Source organism: Pinus tabuliformis, chromosome 5_2 (assembly GCF_031772625.1).
Source record: "Pinus tabuliformis cultivar Carrire ecotype Pingquan chromosome 5_2, CPIR1, whole genome shotgun sequence".
Lineage (NCBI taxonomy): Eukaryota > Viridiplantae > Streptophyta > Pinopsida > Pinales > Pinaceae > Pinus > Pinus tabuliformis.
Window position 1 is genome coordinate 770,620,506 of NC_142306.1, and position 6,056 is coordinate 770,626,561.

The following is a 6,056-nucleotide window of genomic DNA, read 5'->3' on the forward strand; positions in this document are numbered from 1 at the left end:
CCATGAGAATAATCAGAGAGCCACGACTGTATCAAAATAGGATAAACTTCAAAATTTACCAACACAGAGTGATCAAGAAGATCTCTAAAAGTGGATGTTTGTAGCCAGTGAGGAACGACGAGGAGCTTGGTCAAAGCGCATTGACTGAGGACCATGGAGACCGCACAGGAGGAAAAACTGGCCATTGGGAAGCCCAGATTGGGAAACAAAGGGCATTTCTGATGCACGCTAAGTCGGGAAAAACCCCTCAAGAAGGAAAATCCCCGAGTGCTCAGTCGCATGGAAGTCAGGAAAACCATAGGGAAAGCACTGAAGGCTAAAGGCAGGACCCGCACTCCAAAACTAGCGGTATATCAAGGGCACCCTTGGGCAGTAAGCTCATTTGGAGAAAAATGAAATATTCCACTTAGCGCCCGACACATGGCAGGCGGAGGAGAGAGAAAACCACCACCCATCATGTGTTAATGGTCGAGCAAGTCAACCACATGAAATAAGTGAATGTCGTAGGATCTAGGGGCTCCAGATCTAACTGCTGAGATCATGCTCCATGGAGAAACTGGATTTGACAGGGGATTAATCCGCGACAGAGAGAAGTTTGACATCAGATTTGACCGCTGAGGTGGCGAATGAGTCATTCCACGGTGAAATTGGAAAATGAAATCGACGAGGAGGAGCTGACGCAGTTCACAAGGGGACAAGTGGCCACTCCTTATGAGCCATTGATGATGATTCTAAGACAGGGAACTCCAAGAGAGCGATAGCAGGTGATTTGATGGGGGCGGAAGAGGAAGCGAGCAGTCATGAGATCGATTGGCTTTAAATCCATGAACAGACAAATAACACATAAGGAATAAAAGGAGAGAACTAAGACAGAGAGAGAAAAAGAGAAGAAAAGATAGTGACGGAAGAAGCAGAAAGACAGAGAGCTAAGGTGACCTGTAGCACAAGGCAACATCGAGCAATCCCTGAGAGGATCTGTCAGGAATTGAGCACCACATTAGGCTCCTCCCATTGAAGACCAGAGAGGTCAAGAGCTGGTAAGGAAAAGAGTCTATGCACTCTACTCTGTTTCTCTTACTGTTTTCCATATTTCTAGTGTCTATGTATTTTGCAATCTAATCGATCCGTTGCCTAAAATAACATAGACACACACCAACACATGAGTCTGTAATACCTGCATTCATAAATTATTTAACTAGGGTTAGTCAAGCGTGATTTGCAGGTATGTATTATAATTTTTAATTTAATTAAAACTTCTATTTAATCTCTATAGTCATGAGCGGATGGGGGGTTTAGATATACCTGATATGTAATTGTATTCTTTTGGCTTTTAAATTTAATAAAAAATGACATGAAATAAAATAAAAATAAAATATTTATAAAATATTTTGATTTTGAAATAAGTTATCATTTTTGTGCAAATGGTACTGATAATTCATGGTATTGGCCCACAATATTGTAACAAATAATTAAAATCTTAGATCTATTCATAATAATCAGAAGCCTAGATAGCCCATGGTATTGATAAACCAAGGTATTATGATTTTATTTTATCTAAAATATTGTTTATAATTCTATTAATATTTAAAAAAATTGAATATTACAAAATTCTATTTTATTAATTTTATTACTTGGCTCAAACTGATTTATTGCACTACAGAGGACTAAAGAGGACATGGAAGAATCTGTTGTTTTTTAAGGATACTATCATTATTAGTAGTTGTATTAATTATAATATAGTTGGCATTAAAAATGTTGACATACAATCTTTCTTACACTACATCTAATGATTACACATTTACCCTGTAATGGGTTGTAGAGCGCCTCTCGATGCAATGCAATGTTACTATTGGTAGCTTTTGGCTTCGAGGATTTGACTACCCATGGTATTTCAAACTTCATATATATGTGTGTGTGTGTGTGTGTGTGTGTGTGTGTGTGTTAAAAGAAATTTTTTTAATGTTGTACATAATAAAATATCCAATGTGAGTTATGAGTAAAATATTTTAATATAAATTAATATTGAAATATATTTAAAAATATATTAATAACGAAAGAAAATAATTAATGTGTGCTCATAAAATGACTTAGTGCACATGTTATGTAAGATATTTTATATATTGATTTAAAAAATTATGTGGATATCATATGAAACTATTGAAGGAAATAAGTTTTTATGTTAAAATGTTTGAAGTGATCTTAGTATATTTTATAGTGTAATCCTTCTTAAGTATATGTTTTTCCGTAATGAGACAAATATTTTTTGGAGTTACAAGTTTTAAGTTATCTTATCTCTATAGCATTCAAAGACACAATTTAAACAACGACAGAACAAACATTTTCTTTTTGCACTCTAACATAACTTTGCACCTAGAGAAATTTGATCCCTCTCCACTCATGTTACATTCATGGTTAAGATAGATCTATGGTGGTTTCTTTAAAAATAATAATAAGGAAAATGTTTCAAGATCATCATAATATAGATTAGTTAAATTATTAGGAAGGTTGGTAATATTTTAAAATTGAGATCTAATTTAAACATATAGAAGCCATTTTAATAACTAATGTCATTTTATCTTCAATCCTCTTAATGTGACAAATACGACATAAAAAATGTGAAACACATTTCTATTCCAATATCTTTTTCAAATTTAACAACATCAAATTTCGCTATGGACATCACCGAAATTAATTTTTATATTTGTTTTTTTTGGAGATGAACTATGTGTAGATTTCAACAATATCTAAATAGTTTATCTATAGAAAATAAATCACAAACACAATTAATTATTTATTGTTATATTTTATTTTTTTATTAACAACTATTATTTTCTTCTCCACCTTCATCACAAGAAATAGATAATTTTGAATTTTTTAAATAAAGGAGACCACTTCCTTATAATATCTTAATTTGTTATTGTCTAACCCTTTATCTCACCACACTTTTTCTTAAATTTCATTATAATAATATTTTTAGTGCTATTATTATTGATCCTATATTTGTAAATGTTTTAGCTAGAACTATGAATCCTTATGCCATCTATATTTTAGATGGAGGTGGTGAAGCAATTTTAAGACTTGAGTTTTGTCTTCCATGTTGTTTAATGCGATCTTGTACATTAAGTAACTAGTCATAGTTGTTCTCTCAATTGAGGAAATAATTGCTTCTATGAAGAAGATAAAATACATTGTATTTGCTTTAATTTTGAGATTATAAGTTATAAAACACTTTTCTATCTAATTTATCATTCTCCATAACTCTCTAAGACTACTACATTAGTAGTTTTGCATCCATAATAGTAATATTGAAATCAAAGAAAAGTTTTTACTTATACAATATCTAAACCCCTACTGAATTACCATTATTTCTAAGCCCATTAAAAAAAAAATCCCTTTCATTTATACTTTCTTAATGTTATAATCATCTTATTATGATTATCGATTATTATGAAATATTCGTATGCAAACAATTCCTCTAAATTATTATGGTCAAATTTAAAAATATTATAAATAATTTTATTAAACTTAATTATCATAACATTTGTTATCTCACTATAAACCACCATACCTATCTTAAAACATAAAATTTTAAACAATCTTAATTAATTACCAGGATCATAAAAAATTATCATCGTAAAAACAATATTAGATATATAAATATATATTAAAAAATAATATATAATTATTATAAATTTAAGGAAAAAAAAACGTTTATAAATAACATATTTTTTCTTTTATAACTTTATTAAGTTTTTATCTACATTAATATATTTTATATTTTATACCTCTACAGAATTATATATTCGTAATGTTACTTTAAGTTATATATTCATAGTGTTATTTAAGTTGTTCCCATACTGACTTTGTTTTTTAACCTTCCTCTCTCTACTATAATGTCATCGTGTATTTACAGTTAGGTTTCAGATTTCCCTTTTTTAGTTTTTTTATATTTGTGTATATATATTATTCTCTTATTACATAATTTATATAATAATTTATTTAACCTATGAAATGATTTTGTTTTGAATAAATTCTTTTGTTGAATTTTTCCAGAACTTAATGAACAAAATTATGGATGCAAATTTTGAGCGAACCAATAGTTTTTAGGACGTTGAATCTTTTTATACATTCAAAAGTGCATGAAAATACATTGAAAAGTGCATTTTAAACAATAAGAAATCACAATCTCACTTAAAATTTTATTGTTTAATTCTAGCCAAAATAATCGTTTTGTCTATAAACTATGCCTTATGTTATCAATTATGTTTTAAAATTATTATTTCATCATTTTTTGACATTCTATAAGTTTAAGCACATCATTTCTATCAAGTTTAATGTTATTGTAACTTTATATTTGTTGTTTGTTATTTTTTGATATAAGTTATGTGCATGAGTTGAAATGTCCAAGGTTTTGGATGGACATTGAGAAAGAGAGTAGAGAAATGAAAGTTATAGCTTATGTGAGTTTCAATGTCATTTTCTAGAACTCTCTTTTTCGAATGGGAGTAAGCTATAGTTGAGAGGGAATCTTTATCCCCTAACTTGTTGTGCTTATCTAGTCAATTGATATCATTACTAAATAATGGAACTCTATCATCCATATGGCATGTGGAGTGAGCGTAATTTAATAAAATTCTCTCATTATATGGTTTTGCCATTTATTTATTTTATCTATTTATTTTGGCATCAGAGTTGACAACATGTTTATTATGTAAAGTTGATAATAGATAGAGACAACAGAGAAATGCTAGAACTCTCTAATGAGGGACTTATTAAGTGAATCTCACACCACATACTAGATACATGATAAAGTCTCACTATATATCGATGGGATTGATAGATTAGATAAGAACAAAATCATAGAGGATAAAGACTCCTACTGAACTATAAAACACTCACATTAGACAAAAATGAGTTCTATAACATGACCTAAAAACTCACATAACCTAGAAATTTCATTTCTCTATCATCTGTAACAACACCCTTAATGAAGAAAATAATTATTTGCAGCACCTAATTTCTCTTTACATAATGTAAACTTATATTTTCCAAGAGGCTTAATAAATATGTATGTCACATTATCATTTGCATTACAACAGATCAGATTAATTTCCCATGTCCACATATTTTCATATACAAAATGATGTTTTGTTTCAATATGTTTTTATCTTTCATGATAGACTTGGTTATTTTCTAGTTTGATAATCGTTGGCCCTTCCTTTGATTCTCCCATGTCTTCATTATTTCTTCTTAGCCAAGTTGCTTCATATGTTGAGATGTATAAGGCTTTATACTAAACTTTAGTGGAAGAAAACAAAAAGTTTGCTATTGCTTACTACTCCATGACATAATATTGGATCCAATATTGAATGCAGAACTATAGGTGGACACCCTTTCATCTAGATCTCCTTCTCAATCAGAATATGCACACCCTATGAACTAAACCTTCAACTTATTAATAGGCATACCAAAAATTATAGTCTCCTTCAAATATCAAAGGACTCTCATGGCTTCTTTCATGTGAATTTAATGTTCCTTAGCCATGAATTGGATATGTATGTGGAGTGATGATGTTATATTTGGACTTATTATACAGGTAAGTAATTCATACTTTCCATCATCTATACAATGTTCCATTCACTTCTTTTGTTAAATCAACACTGATGAATTTTAGATTTTTCCAGTGGTGTAGATACTACTTTACATTCATCCATATTGAATCTTCTAACTAGTTCTTGTGTATATTTTTTTTATGACTACGGTTCTACCACAATCTCTCGAATCTTCAAGACCTAAATAGTAATGCAACTATCCAATATCCTTCATTTCAAACTCTTGTAGAAATAAATTCATAGATACTACTTTTCAATTAACCTAGTAGAACGTCCTATTATGATAAGTTCATCAACATATATATAAACTAAAGCAATATTTTGTTTTTGTCCCTCTTGATATACATATTTGGATCTCATTTACTTTTAGTAAAACCTTGTGGAGAGAAGAATTTATCAATCTTCACATACCAAGACTTGGGTTCTTGTTAGAGTATATGTAAT